The sequence below is a fragment of the Rhagoletis pomonella genome, unplaced genomic scaffold (assembly GCF_013731165.1).
Source record: "Rhagoletis pomonella isolate Grant_MI unplaced genomic scaffold, Rhpom_1.0 Rhpom_scaffold_00005, whole genome shotgun sequence".
NCBI classification, from domain to species: domain Eukaryota; kingdom Metazoa; phylum Arthropoda; class Insecta; order Diptera; family Tephritidae; genus Rhagoletis; species Rhagoletis pomonella.
Genome location: NW_023458559.1, coordinates 16894121 through 16917093, shown reverse-complemented (window position 1 = coordinate 16917093; position 22973 = coordinate 16894121). Strand labels below are relative to the sequence as shown.

The 22973-nt window shown below is 33.8% G+C and overlaps 1 protein-coding gene across 1 annotated transcript in view; it reads right to left on the bottom strand.

Annotated features, from left to right (window-relative positions):
* Positions 1–18319, bottom strand: part of LOC118738740 (transcription factor Sox-19a-like) — a 45287-nt gene extending 26968 nt beyond the window's left edge. The window contains exon 1 of the mRNA XM_036469671.1: positions 17766–18319. The gene's annotated coding sequence lies outside the window, so the exon portion shown is untranslated. The remainder of the gene's footprint in view (positions 1–17765) is intronic.
* Positions 18320–22973: the final 4654 nt, after the last annotated feature.

Below are 22973 nucleotides of genomic sequence, written 5' to 3'. Positions count from 1 at the left end.
TCGCAAGTGGCGCGGCAATTCGAATGAACATTCTAAATAAGTGGTCAAATACCAGTTATGGTCACGGTAGAATATTAACGGAGTTTCCGGGGCTACCCGGATTGGTGGACTATGTACTTCCGGAACCTGCACCCGCTACAGCATTCGCGACCCTCCTACCCGCAAGGGAAGTGTGGAAGCATGACGTTGTAAGTAGTGTCCATCCATGTATACACAGATGGCTCAAAGCTCGAGGGAAGGGTTGGAGGAGGTGTATATTCCCATCACCTGGGAATCTCCCTCAGCTTTCGTCTCCCGGACCACTGTATCGTTTTTTAGGCTGAACTGATGGCAATCGACAGGGCCACGAAACTGGTAAAGTGTGATATGATACCCCAAGGTGATATCTATATCTTCACTGACAGCCAGGCGGCAATAAAGTCCCTCACGAAGCAGTCGACAACCTCCATGGTGGCCATGAAATGCCGCGCATCTCTTAACGAGATGGCTGAGTCATTTCGCCCAAAGATAATATGGGTTCCGGGACACTGCGGCATAGAGAGGAATTGTAAGGCCGACGAACTGGCGCGACTTGGCACGAAACTTCCTTTTGGGGATATAAATGACGAAATAGGAATACCCTTGCAAACTTGTAAGCTACTTATCTCCGAGAGGCTCACTAAAGTAGCGAACGAAAGGTGGCAGGACGAAATCACCTGCAAAACTGCCAAACAATTAAGGCCGGTGCTCAGCGCCAAACGCAATGGCCTACTACTGAGTCTAAATAAGTCCAATATTAGATTATTAGTATCCGTCATAACAGGACACTGCCTAATTGGCAAGCACGCCTATCGACTTGGCCTACGTTCACATGACTTCTGTAGAAGTTGTCAAGATGAAGAAGAGGAGGAAACGATTCTGCACCTGTTGTGCCAATGCCCTGCTCTATCTGGACGAAGACTCTCCACTCTCGGTAGGCAATTCTTCGACAACTTGGAGGACCTTAGATGCGTCGAAATCAGGGATCTTCTAAAATTCGTTCAAAGTTCAAAATGGTTTTAGGAGGGATTGGGAGTTGCTGACCCAACATGCGGCATCACAATGGGCCCTGAGCCTAAGTGTGTCTTATAGACGACCGCGACAACCTACCTACCTACATGAGGGGTATTCACGATTCGGTGCTAACTGTCTAGCATGGTGCATAGATAGCATAAATAGCATGATTGTTGTTGTCTCATGTGTTCAAACAACAACAAAATTAGCCAATCATACTATCTATGCACCACGCTAGACAGTATGTACCGGATCGTGAATACCCCTGTGGGTTTCGACGTTGCATAATTTGCAGCGATAGGAAATGGTGTTTCCCAGATATTTTGTTGTTGTGTGTTTGCAAGTTATGCAATCCGTGCAATCCGTGCTACGTGTAACGGCTTTGCAATTTGGAGAATACCCCTATTTTATTTCTGAACTGATCAGCGCGTATTTGCAACCAGAGCACTGAAGAAAATATACATAATACGCAAACTGATTCGGTGGCAGCGTTGCCACAGACAAATTTTTTTTCCTACCATAACCAACCAAAACCTACCAAACATTTTTTTGAGTTTTAATATTTGTTTTCAATGTCAAATTTTTTAAAAACATAGTTAACATAAACTAGCAAAACTAGAACACAACTAGATTAATAAAAACAAATTAAATGCGTATAATGATCCATTTTACTGTACAGACTTATCCATATGTACATATGTATGTCTCTTTACACATATATACATATCGTCACTAGATACGAATAAAGACGCGAGCTCAAAAGTTGATAGCGAAAAAAGAGGCGTAAACAAATTTCGGCGAAGAAAGACTCTTAACATAGGTGACGGCAAATAAATCCGCGTTAACCTCTTTGACAGCGAAGAAAGAACCATAAACTTATGTCCGCGGTCAACTATATTTTCGAGTGCAGTAGTATTCCCCGGAACTCCCCAAAGAGTTTTTCCGAGCTCTTTATTCGTGTCTAGTGACGATATTATTATTATTACGTCGAAGATAGCCGCGCTGCGACCTAAGAAGGTATATTGTGCTAAATCAAAATTGTAATCACTCCAACCTTAGGCTATTTAAAAAGCTCAGCACTTTGGATGAGGCCATGTTCCAAATTTTAGATGGAGAAGGCAATCGTTCTCCAAGGTGTATCAATCTACGATTCATGCTTCGTGGACAGGCACATAGAATATACTCTGGGGTTTCATTCACCAGCCGACAAACCCTATAGTCCGTCTCTACAGAAAGACCCATTTAATTAAAACCGTGCGTTAACTTGCAGTGTGCTGTCAGGTTGCCAGTAAGAGTTCTAAGTTCAAGGTGTCTTTCGGAGTTCCTGCTGTCTTATTGTCTTATTCCCTTTGACTTCCGCCAGTAGGCAGCAATTTGTGATTATTCCCAGCTAGCTTCTAAGTAGGTCTGCAGTGTATCCTTTATATGTACCACAGAAAGGCTAGGGACCATGCAAACGCATTTGGGCTTCACGCTTTCCGAGACAGTCAGTCCTTTCGCTGCCTTCAAACCCTTCATGCGTGACGCTATTGTGGGCTCGCAGGTGGTTCAAGAGTTTACAAGCCTTGATGCCGTTTTAAAAGACTCTAAGGCCTCTAACGCTGCCTGAATGTCCGACATAATAGTTATTCTTGCCTCATTTGCCTTCTACGATGACATTCGCGAACACAGAATTCGATTGGGAAGACTTCCGCCGGAAATATAGTTGAGTACGAGCCCATTTGCAGACTTTTCTGGAATCTTAGTCCAAGTACGCCATGAATTATATCGCTACCTAAAGATGAAAGGTGCCAAGTCCATTTTTTTTTAAGTTTAGTTTTTCATGCAGAATGACAGGTAATACGAAACTACATCGATTTTTCGTCTCTCCTGAAAAATTTCTGAAAATGGACTTGGCACCTTTTCTCCCTTTGGTCACGATATATGGATGTCCGTATTGCATATTGGCAATAATAAGGTATACGTTTGTACTTAGGAATCAGGTATATTTACATGTTCGTGGCCGCCATTATACGAACGCGCCGGTGAAATATTTGTGTAAAAAGGTTGCTAAAATATTTGGAGGTACGTACATATTTTCTATTTTTCGCAAATAACTATTACTCATTGTCCCGAAACCTACCAAAATCCAATCAAGCCTACCAACCTACCAAATGGAAAAAAACCTACAAGTTTTGGTAGGAAAAGCACATGTTTGGCAACACTGTTCGCTGCTAGCGTTGAACACATACATAGATATGTGTTTACATTTGTACGAGCATATGTACATACCAGGGAGGTACTGAGAGAAAAAATAACGCTCAAGAAATGAGTTTTATTTTCGATCAAAATAATAAAACTCAAAGAATAATCATTATTTTTGATAAAAAAAATTAAACGCAATAAAATAAACAATTATTTCTGATCAAAAATATAAAACTCATAATATAATGATTATTTTTGATCAAAAAGAAAAGAACTAACAAAATAATTATTACTTCAGAGCAAAAAAATAACACTCGAAAAATGAGTTTTATTTTTGATCAAACAAAATTTAACTCGATATATGATTTTTTGTTTTGAGCGATTAATTTAAAATCGAAATGTAATTCTTAGTTATAATTTTTATAGATATAGCTCAAACATTTTGAAATCGTAAGAGATTCATACAGAGCATGAAAAAACATGCACACTTATATGTATACTCGAAATTATTCTACGATATTTTGAACCTTTTGATTTTTTTCATTGAAATTTTTGAAATAATTATTATTTTCGGCCCCTGGTTATTAATTAAGCTTTGCATGAATTATCAATGAAAAAACCAAAAAGGGCTCGGGCTATTATTTTCTGTTTGGCTTTGAAATAGTCAAGGAGCCTCACGGATTGACAATACATAAAAAATTTTCAGTTCCACGACCTTTCATTTAAATCCGCTTAAGGCGCACCGTGTAATGTTTTGACATGTACATACATATGTACATAACTTCATTTAATTTTGTTCAAACCTTTAGGAATTAGAGTACACAAAAAATTAAGAAATTTTGGTTCCAGAATGTTGCGAGTTTCGGCTTGATAGCAGGGTTGCCGTTTTGGGTTTTTCCTACCAAAATTAGTAGGTTTTTTTCTCGTTGGTAGGATGGTAGGACGCTTAGTAGTTTGGTAGTTTCTTTGCTCATAAAACAGAAAACATCTCTGGTTTGTTGTAGTATGTCACTTTGTTAGCACTGTGAGTAGGCTTGCGAAATCGGAACAATATCAGTTTTACCCTCACTATGTTTCTTGGATAGGTCCAACTTTGCCAAATGCCTTATAAGACTTGTTGCTTACTGGCACAGACAGAATTTCACCAATTAACTTCGGCGATTCTCTGAACTCCGTATACGCTATAATAAGTAGTATCCACTGGGTATCTAAAGGGATATCAAGTGATTGAATTGACGGACGTAAAAACAGGTTTATAAATCAGATATTTTTCTTTGAAATGCAGTGGCGAATCGATATTAGATTCAATACAACATATTCAGAATATGTTATTTTTTATCATACACGAAAATTAAAAAGAAAACAACTTATTGTTTACAGTAAATCGGAGGATCACAAAGTTTTTAACCGCAACTAGAAGAAATTGAATGGTCGCCGCGAATAACGTTGAAAGCGACAATTTTCTTAGAACTATATTCTTTAACTTTAAAGTTATAAATGTACAATGTACATTGAACATAAGTATTTTATACTTTAAGAGCAAGTTACTTGAATACTCCTTTACCGAAAAAGTAGAAAACCACATTTTCTTTTTACTTCTGCAAAATTGTAATCTTGTCGTTTACGTTATTCGCGGCGACCATTCAATTAATGGCAGTCCCGCAGCGAGCAGATTTTTCCCCCAGCCCGGCGGCTCCTAGACCCGGACATTTGGCAAGCCTAACCGTACGATTTTGCACGTCATTTACTCCGAAGGCTTTATTAAAACTATAAACTAAGCGAATTTTTTGCATTTTTTTCGGTTTTTCGCAATTTATTCGAAATTTTGACGGAAGTCAAACGGACCTCAGATTCGGGTTGAAATTTGATTCCCTCCACTCGCTCGAATATCAGTGGAGAGGTCTTAAAACTTTTGCGCTTATAAAATATAAACACGTCACAGCGTTTTTAGCTGAAAATTGGGCATCTGGAAATATATATTGCTAGCATTTTCTCCAAATCATGCCAGCCGAAAATCTTACCTTCACATGATATCTTGCTGTTGAGATTAGTGGTGGCAACCTATCGATAGCGGATACCGTCGATAGTTGCCGATGGTTTATGGGCAACTATCGACTCTGTCGATTGTCACTTTCAGCCGATAGGGCAGTACTATCGATGGTCGCGATAGTTTGCCACATACTTTGTTAATGAGGATATTTTTATGTTTATCGTAATTGTGGTGTTAATCCATCCCACAATCTCAGTTAAAAGTTAAGTTGTATTTTAAATTCAAATGAGATCAAGATCCAAATGATAGAATTGACTTCGAAAATGTGTATATGTTCATTTTTTAATTTTTTCGCGATAGTTTGCCACATACTTTGTTAATGAGGATATTTTTATGTTTATCGTAATTGTGGTGTTAATCCATCCCACAATCTCAGTTAAAAGTTAAGTTGTATTTTAAATTCAAATAAGATCAAGATCCAAATGATAGAATTGACTTCGAAAATGTTTATATGTTCCTTTTTTAATTTTTTCAATCCTTTCTCTTTTTCTGTAAATATGCAGTGGTGGATCAGGTAGGGGAAATTGGGGAAATTCCCCCTCTCCCCCCCAATACTGTGTAACATGTATTTTCATAATATTCAACTGAATATCGTGAAATATCATTACAAGAATATATAACAGGTTTGGCCCACAAGCTATTTGTAGAAAAACTCGAGCAAAAGTTCAAACTGTGAGCGTATATCAAAGAAACTCGAAAACTTACTTGTGGAGCGTGTATATGTAACTCGAAGTGACTCCGAGAAGCTTGGGGAACAAACCTAATGAATGGATGCTTTTGAAAATTTTAATTCATGGAAAAACAGTGTCAAATTTCATTTCAGTTTGAAATTATAGCTGTGTGCTAAACTCGAAGTATTGTGTTATTTAAGTAGGCCTATCAGTTTTTCGAATTCACTAAATTATCAAAATTTTGAAATTATGTACTTAATTTTCAATTTTTAATTTTTTTTGTTATATTTTCGAATTTGTATTATTTTACACAAATTTTGAACTTTATATTATTAAATTTCTTAAGATTTCTTATTTTTAGGATAATTTCCAAAATTTCAAAAACTATCGAAATCTGGGAGATTCTAGAAATTTTGGTAAAATGAGAATATTTTGAAATGTACAAAATTATTAAGATTTTATAAATGTTTATATTTTCCAAAATTTTGCGAATATTATTTATCCCAAAATCCATCCTAAAATGTAAAAATGTGAAACATCACAAATTGTCGAAAAATTCTTTTGTTCATGTACTCGTGTGTAATAAATAGAAAATACTTAGAATTCTAAAAATGTTAATATCTTGAAAAATTCCAAAATTGTTCCACTTTTCTGAACTTTTCCAAAATTTTGTATTGATGTAACAAGGTTTGAGAATTTTAAATTTTTTGAAAATTTTGAAAACATCAACGTCCGAAAATTTTTTTAATCTTCAAGAATTACGAAAATTTTTTAAATTTTCAAAAACGACGAAATATGAAAATGTTTTCAACACTCGAAAACTTTTAATTTCGTTTAATCAATTTTGGATATTCGACACTTTTACTTTGAAAAATTTTTTTAGAATTCCTACAATTCTCAAAATTTTTGAAAGATAAAAAATTTCTAGAAATCTAGTATTCATCATTATATTGAATTAATTGAATTATTGGGATTTACTAAAATTTCTCAAATTCACAAAGTTTTGAAAGTTTAGAAAACTTTGGAATTCCGCTCAAGTTATTAAAAATGGGAAACTTCAAGAAATTAAAAACTATCAAAACTCTAAAAAATTTAAATTGCGGTGATATTTAAATCTATATACACGATATATGTTGAAAAATACCCTCCCCCCCTCCCCCTAGAAATGCTGCTGGGTCCGCCTCTGAAATACGTATATGTATACGTATGGGTATTAGTGTTGGAAAACTATCGATAGTGCATACATTCGATAGTTTCGATAGTGGTAGTGCAAAATACTCGATACTATCGAAATCTTTCTTACATATGAGATATAACACTAATGCCCGGTTTCATGAATTAATTTTAAGACTTATCAAACAAATTGTGTTATTTTATATTATAACAGTCTGATAAATTTAAAATTGATTGGTGAAACCGGGTATAACATTAAGCAATAAGACCAACTTTTAAACTTAACAATTGAGTAATAAAGCAAAATAGTGCACATAGGTAGTCACCCAGTTACATTTGACAAAAAGTTATACATGAACAAGTTATTTTGAAAGTGCCCAGCGTCGCGGCGGTCTGCGTTCGACGTCACGCTCGCGCTCGCGTCCCCCGCCCCCTTCACTTCTTTCGCAATTATGCACTCGTGGCATACTAACCGTTTAGAAAAAACAATAATAATAAAATGACACTAGTTCACTTCTGAAACCACTTCTTAATGTCCAAGTAATGGGAATTATTGCGTATGGTGCTATTTCATGCACCTCACCCATGGTGGAATTATACCAGGTGAAGTAATATTAGAGTGAGAAGAGAGATTTTGATTTGGACACTGCCTTATTTAAAATATTGCATTTAAGATTTGACTATAAGCATTGTACAGGCTTTCAATTATGGAAAGCGCCATTTTGTTTGTTTACATTTGAAAACAGCTGAGATCACCTGATTTTCAATTCTCTCATTCTCCGCACAGAGTTACATTCAAGTTTAAAAAAAATCTTTAAAATGTAAATTGAGAAATATTTTAGAAAAAAGTGTTTTTATTCATTTGAATTGATTAAATAAGAAATCAAAAATGCATGCCAAGTCTTGCATTTCCAATAATAACGATAAATGTGTATGTTCCAGGCAATAATTTAAAATATTTTTGAAACTATCGGTTTGCGCTAAAATACAACAATATGTGTAAAATTCGCTGCCATTGTTTCTGTTTTAAATACCATATTCGTGCCTGCCGGTGAAAAAAAATATGTAAATTTGCATTTATTTTTAAGAAAACATATAAATTAAAATATATTTCTTTCCAGAGCGACATACGGACAAGTAAGATGATAAATTTGTATGATGAATATCGCGGAAAATCTTTTGTATAAAAAGTTTCTATTCTAATTTGCATATGAAATATGATATCAACAGGGATGCTTTGGAACGTATTTTTTGAAGACAAATTTTTTATAAATCTTGAGATTGTTGATTTATTTTAGAATATAAAAATCTAGTTATATTAAAAAATATATTTATACTAGAAGTATGTAAACTACTTTTATTACGAATTGAAACGATTTTAATGAATATGGTTTCCATTAATGGTAGTATAACAGTTAGATATAATGCATATTTGACAAGAAAGATAGAATACAAAATTGCGCCGTCCTGGCGGCGATGACATATCTGTGCAAAAAGTAAACAAAGTCGAATTGGATATTGAAAGAAAATGTGAGAACAGCCAATTTCCTTAATAATAAATTTTTCGATAGGGAACGTGTTTTAATTGTGCTAAATTCTAATAACCTTATTCATAAAAACTAAAGTAGCTTTAAAAAAAGGTTTATAAATTGAAAAATGTTTGCAAACGGAAATTTAAAAAGGTTTTTCTAATTTTTATTTTTTTATAAATAAGGCGATAAAAATATATGATTTAAAATAACTTTCAACAAGGAAAATACGAAAAAAGGTGATTTTGGCGGAAGTAGGTATTAGTGAATTTCAGTGCATTTAAAGTTTCTGAGGTTCCGTTTACTTTTAGATCAGAATTGTCAAAATTGAGAAATTCAAAACAACAGTACAATAATCATAGAAAAGAAGATTGAACCCTGAACGTTCTGCTATATATTTTTTTTTTTGGTTTCAGTTTGACAGCCAGCTGCTGTGATGATGTGGAAAATTACCACAATGAAGAAAAATATAACAATTACTAAGTGAAAAAATTTGATTTTTATAAATTTAGTGATCAGTGGCGCGTTTCAAGAACGATATTTCAGACAAATCGTTGATGAACAACTATTTTTCCTTCCCTTCTGCTTTGGTTGTAGCAAAAAAAACTAATTACTTCCTACCGGCGATCAAGTCATTTCAACCACAAAAAATATTGTTTGCAAGAACCATTCACTAAAATTGTAATTAACTTTTTATTATTTGTTAATTCCTTTTTGATATTCAGCAATAGCAAGATTAAAAAAAAATATAAACCAAAATTACTAATATTTTTATGAATGTAGTTATAAAAGTTCACAGAGGAAACGCAGGAAAACAATGTATTGGCACGACATAAAATGTATGGCAATTTAGATGTCAACAGAATAATAACTACGATAAAAAAGCATGAGAGAAGTGTGCGAAGGAGGAAATCTTTTCAATTTCGACAAAAAAAGCTTTAAATGCCGTTATAAAACGGTCAACAAATTCTTATAAAATATTTTGATTTTTGCTGGGCGTAATTGAAACTCAGTCAAATGAGTATTAAGAAAGAGTAAAATTTGAAAATAATGAACAGAAAAAGAGATGGGTGCACAAAAAGTTAAGTTAATTAAAAGTTATTTGTATAGAGCTCTTTAAATCTATTTTATTTTTTATGAATTAAGCCATAAGCATATACCGTTTTTATACCCGAGCGCTCTTGTACACAAGGGTATATTAATTTTGTTCACATAACGGTTGTTTGTAACAGCCAAAATCAAGAATCAAGATAGATATAGACACATGTATACATAAATGCTCAGAATGAATAGAGAAGTCGATTAAGCCATGTCTGTCTGTCCGTCCGTCCGTGTACACGATAACTCGAGCACAAATTGAGATATCTCAACGACATTTGGTATGTAGGTTTCCATTTATCCAAGGTAGGTTGGTATTGAAAATGGGCGAAATCGGACTGTAACCACGCCCACTTCCCATATAACGGTAATTTCCAGAAATACGAAAACTACGATATTTTAGTAACTACTGAACATAATTCACTCAAAATTGATATTTACAATAATTTTCAGACGAAAGACAAGGATATTATAAATTTTTGGAAAATGGGCGTAGCCACGCCCACTTATGGTTACATGTGTATATCTTGGTAACCGCTGCACCAATTTCTTCCAAACTTGGCACAGTCTTTGGCCTTGGTACACCATACCAAATGGCCCAAAAATTTTTAAAATCGGATAATAACCACAACCACATCCCATATAACGGTAATTTAGAGAAATACAAAATCTTCGATAAATCAGTAAATATTAAAGCTAATTTATTCAAAATTGATGCTTGCAACAATTCTTAACACCCGATTTACATGATTCAAGTACTTGAAAGCAATTCTTGCTCATTCTCTTTTGTGTTTTCTATTTGCTTTTACACGTTTCAATTCTGTTGAATTCAAGTTTTTGGTTCTTTAAATGGGGAGCAACGAAAATGCCAAAAGCAAAGCAAGAAAGTTGAAACGGCTTGACGGTACAGACGCATGTGTACTCGTCCCTTTCCTTCTCACCCCCTCTCTTCCACATGCGAGCAGAATTGAATTCAATACTTTAACTGTGTAAAAGCAGTCTAACCAAGAAATACGTTTGTGAAAAAATTTTGAAAAATGGGCGTGGCGCCGCCCACTTATGATCATATATATGTATATCGGTAACCGTTATACCAGTTTGTACCAAACTCGGTATGGTTATTGTGCTTGCCACATAAAAGTAAAATGTTGAAAATTATTGAAATCGGACTAAAGTTGAGGCCGCTTTTCATATAACGGTAAATTTCAGAAATGCTTGAAACTTCAAAAGTTCGAAATTTAAGGACTCTAATTTACTCAAAATTGATACGTCCCGGCTTACCATGTAGCGGTAGCTTTCGGAAAGGTGAAAGTCATATATTAAATACTTGCGCCGGGTATTTAATGTTCGGCTCCGCCCGAACTTAGACTTTCTTACTTGTTATAAATAAATCTTATAGCAATATGCTATATATTTATTTATACACTTTTTGGCTGGCGAAATATGTAGTTTTTTCCACTTAATAAAAAATAGTATTTAACCGCATTAATTTTTTTTTAATATTGAATGGCGCAACATAACAACTCTTTTTGTTGCACGAAACCCTTGAACACGTGCCGGCCATCTATTTCTTCTGTTTCGACATTTAGCTATTTTGCATTTCTTTCATTTTGACGTCATTAGCATTGCCAGATTTTTGAAATTCGTTTTGGTTCGACATTCTGCTATTACATAATTCTTTCATCTCATGTCATCCATCTTCCATTTCTTAACTTCCATTGCCGTTCGCATCATCGAACGTGCCTGTCAAACACTGCCGCCATCATGCTTTTCAGTTTGGCAAGCACGTCCGCTGTTACAAGGAGGATAGACAAAAAGGGGCATAGGATTCCATACTTGTAAGTATATACGTTGCTATAAGGCAGCCGAATGTCCAAAGCCGAAAATAAAGCGAGAAAGCTGTTTTATTACTTCCCCTATTTTTTGCGGCATGGTTCCATGCAAACATTTCAAGGTTTTCCAGCAATACATTACTTTCCTCATGTGAGTTATATCACATTTTTTGTTTAATTGTATTTTTGGAACAAACAAAGTTCTTTTTGCTTCTGTCAGTAAACTGTTTTTATTACAAATAGTATAAATAAGCAATGGGAAGTAAGGCAAAATTTGTTTTACATATTTCCAACCTTTGAAAACTATGCAACGCAAGAACAGCAGACGCAATATTACACCGTACGACAAAAACCAAACATTTTTAAAACACACGACCTCTGACCTTAAGTTTTTTTTAAGGACTTTAAAATTTCTAGGATATGATTGAACAAAAAAATTATTTAAAAGATTTGGTGCATTGTAGAGTAACAATATGGTTATCAAAAAAGGAAAAATTCTGTAGAACTGAAAAAAAATAATAATTTTCTGGTGCACCAGGACGAATAAGTGTTGAAAATGTCCGTTTAAAACTTTATCCTTGAATATCCTTGGAAATTTCCAATACTTATTTAAAAAAATATAGACGTCAAAGACTAATATGTAAACTACCACGTCCTCAAATTTCGTCCTTCTACCTTTATTAGTTCTATAAAAAAAATTTTACACTTCCCTTTATAAGATATTGTTAGTTACAATATGCATAAATGAAGATACTGGAATCATTACACTGTACAGCACTCGGCTGGGTATTGGGCCAAACCAATTTTTTTTAAGAGATTGAGTCATATGTAAAAAAGTAATTTCTCCGTTTTTCGAAGTTAGCCCCCGAAATCGAGACATAGACCTTCGAAGTTCGAAATAGGACTTTGGGTAAAAAATTTTATTTTTTATTATTATATGTACATAACTAAAAAACTAAAAATATAGACGTAGTCTTAGCCTAGTAAAATTTGCCTTTTTCATAAAAAAATGGTAACATCAATTTTTTGATGCAGTTTACTTTTGTTTGAATCCTAGATTTTGGATCCACAGTCTTGCCCCTAAATTTCATTTGGCAACATTCCACCATCTTGGATTTAAGTTTTCTTTTGGTTTTTTGCGATTTGCAAGCTTATTTTGCACTTTTAGTAAAAAATGGTTAAATACAATATGTAGAGAATTTAATTTCCCACATTTGTTGTATAGAAGGTTTTTTAAAAATAGCATTTTTTATTGTAAAATTTAGCGAAAACTGAAAAAAAAACTTTACATTGTCACGGGTTTCGCCATTTTTTGACAATTTCTGTTGAATACATACATACTGAAATTCCAAAGTTGTAGAGAATTTCATTCTGCACAACTTTTGTACCTAAATTTTTTTTGTACGACGCTTAGATCACGGCCGGGAACGCGATAACCATAGCGATGTACGGGATGCGCCGTAAAACTCATTTCCACACTTTCACCTGCCCTCATTAAAAAAAAAAAACCTTCTATTTAACATATGTGGGAAATTAAATTCTCTACATATTTGTATTTAACCATTTCTTAATAAAAAAAATAAGCTTGCAAATCGCAAAAAACCAAAAAAAAAATTCAATCCAAGATGGCGGAATGTTTCCAAATGAAATTTAGGGGCGAGACTGTGGATCTATGATCTACGTGTCAAATAGAAGTAAACTGCATCAAAAAATCGCTGTTACAAATTTTTTTTAATTTTCCTACCAATTTTATCTAATTTAACTGGGCTAGTAGCTATGTTTGGCACGTTCCCGGCCGTGATCTAACCGTCTAACAAAAAAATGTAGGTACAAAAGTTGTGGAGAATGCAATACTTCGTGTATGAAAATTGGAGAAAAAACACCTAAAAGCGAAAAATATATTTTTTTATAAAAAAATTATTTGAAAAAAAAAATTACAAACCGATTTTTAAAAAATTTAAACCGTTGTAAAGGAGTCCAGAAAACTTATACTTTCCTGAAACTAAAAAATTCTATTTATATACTCAAAAAAAAATTGATTAAAAACATTTTTTCCGTCTATACAAACTCCTGTCCCCCTAGGTGAAAGGCTGGCTGCGCCCTTGAATACAAAACAATTAAGGTATTTAAACCGTACGTCATACGGTCAGGGTGTTCTTTTAGAACGCATACATGGTTCCATAATAATGATTCCAGTATCTTCATTTATGTATATTGTAACTATCAATATCTTATGAAGAGAAGTGTAAATTTTTTTTATCTAAAACTAATAAAGTTAGATGGACAAAATTCGAGGATGTAGTAGTTAACATATTAGTCCTTGATATATATTTTTTTCAAAAATAAATATTGGAAATTTCCAAGGATATTCAAGGATAAAGTTTTAAGAGGACATTTTCAGTACTTATTCGTCCTGGTGCACTCAAAAATTTAATTTTTTTTCTATTCTACAGAATTTTTCCTTTTGATTGATAACCATATTGTTATTCTACAATGCACCGAATCTTTTGAATAATTTTTTTATTCAATCATATTCTAGAAATTTCAAAGTCCTTTTAAAAGGATCCTAACGTCAGAGTAAAAAACTAGAAACGCAGAATTACTATATTTGGCCCCCAGTTTTGTGAATATATTGATTTTTTTGTGTGTAAAATTGACTGTTGCACGGTGTTATCAAATCCTTATCTAATACCAAATTTTCTTGCAATACTCACTCTCTTATTTATATATGGCAGGGGTGGGAAAGGTCGAGGCCAAAAAGAGCCACATGTAAATTCTAAATGCTACCAAGAGCCACAAAAAAAAACAACAAAAACAAAAACTTTATTTTTAAATAAAATTATTATTAGAAATGAAAACCATTAATTTTATTATTAATCTAATGTACGTAAGATAGATATTAAAAAAAAATTCAAAAGATCCCTTTGGCCAAATTTCAAAATATGGTTTTACGTCAGCCGTTCGTAACAGTTCTGTTAAATGTTGGTCAGTCAATAGGTACGTTCGTTTCAAATCTTCAGTAAAAAATGTCCAACAACTGTTCTCTCACAACAAGAGAAAAATATCCAAAATAGTACGCGAACAGAAAATTTGCAGAAATTTGCAAGTTAGACGAACAGCTGATAGAAATTTTGTTTACATTCAAAGAAATTGAAAACGAAGGAAAACAAATCCCTAAGTCTTACCCTGACACAGTTCACTGACTAAACGAATAATTACTTACTTCTTATAAGTTTAATTAGTCGCATTTTACTATTTTAACTTCCAAACCATCAAATTCAATTTAGGGATTTGCGTAAATTCCAGCCAGCTTTTTTCTTGTTGGAAAATTGCTGTTGTCAAACATTTTTCCTGCAGAAACTAGTAGTGATGAACGATATTTCTCTACTGGTGATTTTATCACTGTAATTTAAAAATCGCTTATAGTGACTGCTACTGCTAGGCCACAATGTCAGTGACTGGTGATTTTTCTACTCGCATGATATTTCGCTGGTAATGAACATCACATTTGGCAATAGCTAGTCAACAGAAGTAGCGAATGGTGATTTTTCTCTATGATGGTAGAAATGGTGATTTTACAATTTTCGTATATTCATTGTGAATATACTCGTATATATACATATTGCGTTTTTTCAAGTACGCAGTTCGATTTGCTTGATCGCGTTATTTGCGTTTCTATTTCAAAACTTATTTATTTATTATTTTTATTTATTTCAAAATTTGTATCAAAGAGTTAATATGGCTTTAAATATTATTAAAAAACGAAGCGAAATATGGCAATTTTTGAGCGAATAAATGAAACTTTTCCTCTTTCCCTCTTTTCCCTACATTCATTTTTTCGACTGAAATCCCTACGGTTAGGGAATTATCCGTACATGCACCAACACTGAGTTCTCATCATTTATTAGAATTATTACACATTTCTGTGTTATTAAAAGAACTAGCAATCGCAATAGCCATAAAAAAATCACTGTGATTTAAAAATCGCAGTCACTCTTTTCACTGATACTGAAAAATCGCTATTTCGAACATCACTAGAAACTAGCAGCTTTCCCTCAAAATTAAATGGCATTTTGCTCTTTCAATTTCCCCTACTTTGCAAGTTTTTTGCGTACGCGAACACAAAAAGCTGATAGTTTTTATAACTTTCAATAATTATCAGGTACGCGAATGCAACTAATTGTGTACGGTATTTCGACAATACGCATTTCATTGTAGATTACAAAGACTCACAGTTATCCGTTGTACCTAAAATTGAAAATATACGGCACGCAGCTGTTATCAACAGCGGATATTTTAAATCTGGTACTTGTTGCCGGAATTCAAGCAATGGCAAAGCTTTATGTTGCATTTCTAGTGGCTTATCTTCTCTTAATTACAAAAACTCCAACTCTTCTTCGCTTTTCTTAAAAAGGAGTATTTCGGATATTGTAAATTCATCCTGAATTACTCTGCCCAACAAAATTCAGTCGCGTAAGATATTGTAGTCGATTCTTATGAGATTTTTCCCGTAGAATCCGAACCTGACCGTAAAGATATTGGATTGGCTCTAGTTTTCGAGCACCTTAGGTTTAAAGGGGCCGAAGAAAGCGTTTTTGAACACTTTCGAGCCTCTGTAAAACAATCAATTGATGCAATGTATCTGTCGGTGGGGGGGATATAAATGCCTAAACACTGCCCTTTAATACTCAAAATAAAAAAAATATAGTCCGAACACTGAAAGCAATTGGAAACAGTTTTTTTATACGAGTACGCACGGGTTTTTTAACTCTTCTTTTGCATGTTTTTGATCACATTTGTTAAATGAATCTGGAAATTTCTAAAGAGATTGAAATTGAAGCTCACTTCATCTAAGAGAACATAACACAGGCCAACAAAATTTTTGTTGACTAAAATATTGCAATCCTTATAGGATTATTCTTGAAATTTTTAATTGGCTATAGTTTTCAAGCAACTTGGGTTTAGAGATGTCTTCCTCATTTTCATTTCCACTGCTAGGGTCAGTATCCATCGGTATTTGGTGATTAATCCATGAAACCTCGAGTTGTACTTCAAAGATTGGTACAGTAATTTCTGCAGTAAGTGGATAACGGCCGTTCACCGTTTAACCATAATTTTTTGATTTTGAGTATTCAAGGGTGTTTAAGCTATCATATCCTATATATATATATATATATATATATATATATATATATATATATATATATTGCATCAATTTATTGTTTTACAGAAGCTCGACAGCGTCCAAAAACGCGTTTTTCGGCACCCTAAGTTGCTCGAAAACTAGGGCCAATCGAATATCTTTAGGGTCGGATTCTACGGGGAAATTCCTATAAGAATCGGCTGTAATATTTTAGTCAACATAACAGTGTTTCAATTTTGTTGGACTGTGTGCAAACGTACATTTAAATAATTTCAAATCGGCGAATCTTTTATCAAAATCTGCTTTTAAATTATGTGCATTATTTTTTTCTAGCCATGGAAAATTATGAAATATTCTTTTATTTAGATCATGAATAAAAATACGTAGTTTAGCTTCAAAACTTAAAATAATTTGCGAAATATCAAAAACATTTTTATTCTCTCCTTGTAGAGCCAAACTCAAGTTTTGCAAATGTTCCATCAAATCGGCAAAGAACATTAAGTCAGAAAGCCAATTTTAATTTTCCAATTGCGGGCTAATTCCGATCTCAATTTGCATATGTGTACGTAAAAAGAATAAAATAAAAAAACAACACAATGGAAAAGAATGTGAACTGATGAAGAAAAAATTGTTTGGTCTAGTTACTGCTCGCCAGTTTTACGCCAAAGATCAAATGGATGTCATGGCCGAAATATACTCATTGTCCGCAGAGGGCCGAAAGCTGTTAGATAAAACTTTTCTTAATTTAGAAGTTTCCCGGACCAGGTATCGAACCCAGACTCCACGAACCCTAACCATTCAGCCACATGCGAATACTCCCGATTAATTTCAAAAACCCAGAGTCTTTCCCCCTGTTTGCAGACTTATGTGTTTTATGTTTTCAAATACCTTTAATTAATACTGTCGTTTTCATTTATTACGGCTGAGAGACAATTTGGCCTTCGCGCAGTTTTTAATCAAGGAGTTGATAGCTTAATTTTTTATATCGATTTGTTATTCTTGCAGTTCGGGCACTGGTAAAAAAGTGTTGCAACAATTTATGAAGTTTCTCACCGTGTTTGATTTGGTTATCCTTTAATAAATTATAAGTTGTGTCTGGAAGTATTTTTATTGCACTAATATCGAAAATTTTTAGTTAAATTTTCACTGTCTTCAATTATAAAAATATTGCACTCCATGTATCTTTGCTGAGAAAGTTGATTTATTTACACAATTTCTTTTATAACTATAAATATTAATTTTTAAATAACTACATAAAAGTGTGTTTCGAAAACTGTCAGTATCCTTGAAAGCCGCTTCAAAACAATAAAAAACCGACGAACTTTCCGCAAAACTTTTTATAATCTCGAATTGCATCCGATCACGTTGCGCGTCAATTGACAAGTGTTTTCAGATAATACAAATGGCAAGCATTGTTGCACACACCTTTCAGTTTATTTAGGCACTCATACGCATATATCACATACCTAAAGCCATGGAACAATTTTCCGAAAAGGTATTCAATCAAAGCACGCAACGCTATGTTGTCGTTTTATTACATTTTGAATTCGCGCCCATGCGCTCCAACAATGCGAAGCCCGCTAGTGAAAGACACAAAATGAGCGACAACACAGGAAAAATTTGAGAACCGCCGTGCAACAGACTGAACAAAAAACAGAAACGGAGCAAAGCAGCTACGAATGGAGCGTTATCAACAACCTAACTTGAATAACCAACGCGGAAGAAACAATGCAAACAACAAGAGTTTACAACTACCCGTTGAAGGGTAGCAAACTGGATACCCACTACCGCCCAAACACCTAACCACAACAAAACAAAACAATAACACACAAATGGCTGTGAAAGGAGAATTGGCCCCTTAGCGCTTGCGATGGTGTGGGTTATTGGGAGTGTACGTGTGTGTGCGAGTGGAAGCGAATCGTTGGGCGGATGTGCTGTGTAGAGTTGGTAAAATCACGCATACATATGTATATATGTGGGGTGTAGCGCATAAATTGTAAAGGATATTGCGAATCAGGCCCGATTTATTGGAGATCGTTTATTTAGAAAAGAATTCATCCGCACACGCGCACACGAACAAAATATGAATGTGTAAATTTTTCAATTTTATCAGTTGTTAAATTGTGATGGCTATTTATATTTCGATTGTTAGACAACTACATACGTATGAATGTTTCCACTACATATTTTTGGGCACACACAGACTTATCCTTCCTGCGTGTTTTTTGTAGGTCGTACTATATTATTTTATCACATTGTTCGAGAGCAAATATTTAAATAATGCCCGCATTCCTGTGCTTCAATCGCGACATACCTACATACATGGTATGAGCTTATGTAAGTGTGTAAGCAAGTAGATTAAAAATTTGTATATTTACCTGCCTGATACGTGGTGCACTGTACTCTCTATATCTAATTACATAAATAAGCGTACATAAATTTGTTAGATACATATGTTCAAAATAGTTATATCAAATTCGTTTTGTTTTTGCCGGCAACAAGAAAACGTTGCGGCCTCGGAAACAAATTTATTGCCGGTAATAGGTACGTTCGTTTGAAATCTCCAGTAAAAAATATCCAACAGCAAAATTCCGACGAAATGGCATCTGCTCTCTCATAAGATAAAAATATCCAGAATAGTGTAATATTAAAACGTACGAAAACTCATCACAAAGTGTTATCCTGACACAGTTTATTAATTAAACTAATAACTACTTAGTTCTTACAAGTTTAAATAGTCGCATTTTATAATTTTTAACTCCCAAACACGGTAGCCAATTTAATAAAATTTTGTGTACCACAATATGCAAGTAAAAAGGCCCAAAATAAAATAACATTTTTTTCCGTCCATCAAAAATACATAAATATACTTTTTTTAATATTAAACGTTAACGAGAATTGCAATATTTTCAATTCGTGTAAAAAAATAAATTTTCTCTACATACAGCTTCAGCAACTCTCAAAAAAAATTTCATCAAGTTTCATCAAATGGGTCGCGAGTTACGAATTTTTCTCTCAAAAACTGCAATATTTTTATAATCCCAAAAAAAAATCAAAAACGAAGTGCAATTTCGAAAAACCGTCCAAAGTGTATTTTTGTTCTATAATTATCTACAGATTCCCACAATTGTCTTCACTTTCCAGAAAATCAATGGAAATTCATTGACACAGTTGGCGTGGTTTGACTCAGCATTTAGAGTTTACATGTGGCTCTTTTCGGCCTCGGCCTTGCCCACCCCTGATATAATCCATATATCAAAGCTTCATACTTTATATAAAGTTCATAAATATTAAAAAATGTGTATCAAAACTTCAAAATTTTTATTTGGGATTTCTAGAAAATTTTTGAGTATGCAGTTCCCGTTCAGCTTTAGTAAAACAAAGTGCAAGTTTCAAGTCGCTTAAAATTACCGTTGATTTTTTAATTTTTTTTTTGGAGGATGTTGCGCGTTTTCTTCTATATAAAAATAAATTTTGATTGTGCGATATATGGAGGGTGTCGCGCGTTTTCTTCCATATAAAAATAGATTTTGACTATGCGTTATATCTATAGAAGAAAACGCACAACACCCTCTACAAAAAAATTGTAAAAGATCAACGGCAATTTTCAGTGACTTGAGACTTGTACATTATTTTATTAAAATTAAACGGGCTATAAAACTGCATATTCGAAAATTTTCTCGAAATTCTTTGTCAGAATCCTCCTGCAGTATGGCAATAAAAATTAATAGAACAAACAACAGCTGCAGCGAGTGCTGCATATTTCAAACAAACGGGTAGCTCTCACCAACGCCAAACGAACGGATAGCCATAGTTGCGTAGTTGTTTCAAAAAGGCCCAAAACAAACAAAAAAGGCCCAAAGGCCCAAACGGAGAAAAAAGGCCCATATTTGGTACAACTGTACCAAAGTGGCAACCGTGCCACTATAGATAAATTAATAGATAAGTTAACAGCCCTAACACTTTTACAGTATGTATGTATGAAAACGTAAGGTATAAATAAATTCTCCAAAGGGCTAAAAAAAGGGCTAGGGGCAATTTTAAATTTATGTGGCCAAAAAAAGTATGTGGTAGCTAATTCTAGCCACCAAAGTGCTAAAACGGCAACACTGGTGAGTTGAGCTGACTTGAGATGGGTTGAGATGAGATAAGGTGAGTTGTAGTGAGCTGAGTGGAGCATAGCATAACACTGTGGAACAAATTCAGGTTAGCAAAAGTTAGGTCGATTCTGAGGGTTGAAAATAGAGGCTAAATTAGAAGACCCGTATCGCGGCGTTTGTTTATGTTAGTTCGAATTTTGTTTTAATCGACCTTCGAACTTTGCAGTTAAATGCCGATTTTCAGCATATTGTTTATATGGTTTTTTTGGCTATGACTCGCCGACTAATTGATATTTTTTCAATCTGTTAAAGCCAAATTATTGCTAGAGACCTGTGCAACAATTAAAATGTAAAAAAAAATTGATTTAGAAAATTTTTGTAGCGCTTATGAAGCAATTTGTTGGATTTTTTTCATGCTTTTTGAACATATTTTCCACAAAACTAAGTCTTTTTTGCTTTCTGTTTGATCTATAATATGCTTCTCAGTTTCTTCAATAAAACTTGCGTTTTCCAGCTTAATATTAATGTACTTCTCATTTCTTATGTACCAATTTTTTAAGTGTTGGTTTTGAAGAACCATTGAAAAAGAAATTATAAAAATGTGGAAAAAAATATAACTTTGAAATGTTAGTTATGAAAAGTTTTAAGTAAAAAAATTAAATTAATGATTTGGCCAGTTGCCGTTGCTCCACATTAAACTTGGCATTGCTAAAAATTTTTTGAAATGTATCGCAAAAAGACCAGCAGTATTCAACCGCTTAAAAGACATTTTCCCAAGACTAAGTAACGCCTAAATTCAGGAAGGGGTTGTTAATGGTCCCGACATACGGAAACTAATGAGTCGTCAAGGTTTTGACCAAGTTCTGACAGACCGAGAATTAAATGCATGGCTCGCATTGACAGCAGTCATTAAAGGACTTTTGGGTAAAGAACGCAAAGACAACTACAGGCAATCTGTTGCAAACATGTTGGCAGCTTTCGATGAAATTGGGGTTAGTATGACGTACAAAATTCATCTCTTGCATCAGCATCTTGATCAACTCCCTCAACAGTTGCCAACTGAATCTGATGAGCAAGGCGAACGTTATCACCAGGGAACGGATTTTTAGGACATAAAAACCTATAAAAAATGCAAAATAAAGTAACGAAATAGGCTGGAAAAGGCAAAATAAAATAGCGAAAAAGGCAGGAAAAGGCACTAGGTATTGCAAAAAAGGCAAAAAAGGCAAAACAAAATAGCGAAAAAGGCAGGAAAAGGCAAAAAAAAAAGATATTGAAAAAAAGCAAAATAAGAGAAGAAGAACAATCAAAAAATATATTTATTTTAGAAATGCTTATATTACAAGTAAAAAGAGAAAAACTATGAACTAGTTTCATTATATGAAAAATTTGTACTTTGAATCTTTGACTATTTTATCCTTTCGAATTTCTAACTCATAAAACTTTAATCTGTATAGTTGTAGTAACATTGAACCACAAGATGCATTTTGAAGTTTTCTGGCAGCATTTTCATTCGATTTTCGCGAAGAAAAGCCTTGAATGTAATAAATGTGCGCTCGACGTAAGTTGATACAAGTGGAGCCCAATTTAAATATGGAACGTTTGAAACGTTCATATTATTAGAAAAAAGGGCGTTTTCCTCGCCCTTTACAATTTTATCCACACCCCTTATTGTCTTCAAGCCTACGTTAGCTGAGAACACGGCTTTGAATTTTTTCAACACCAATTTGGCAAGAGGTCCCTGTGCTTCTATAAGCCGCATGGGCATGTGTATATTTTTTAATCTTAAGAAAAAAATTGTAAATGCTATAATCACTTTTTTAAAGGTAGAAAAGGCAAAAAAAGGAAAATATCTTAAAAAAGGCAAATATCTTAAAAAAGGCAAAAAAAGGCAACTTCAAATGTGTATATATGGAATCAGGGAAAGCTAAATCGTGGACATTCTTAATCGAATATACTCTATCTCTTTAGCAGAAAAAAAGGCAATTTCCATAAAATCCGTTCCCTGGTTATCACCAAACTGCGAGTTAGTGTAACAGAAAATACACTACTGTACCGATGACATCATCCAATGTATGATACAGAATCAGTAGTTTACATAAAAGATTCCTATTGAACATTATCAGCAACCAAAACATTCCTATTGAAGATTATCAGCAAC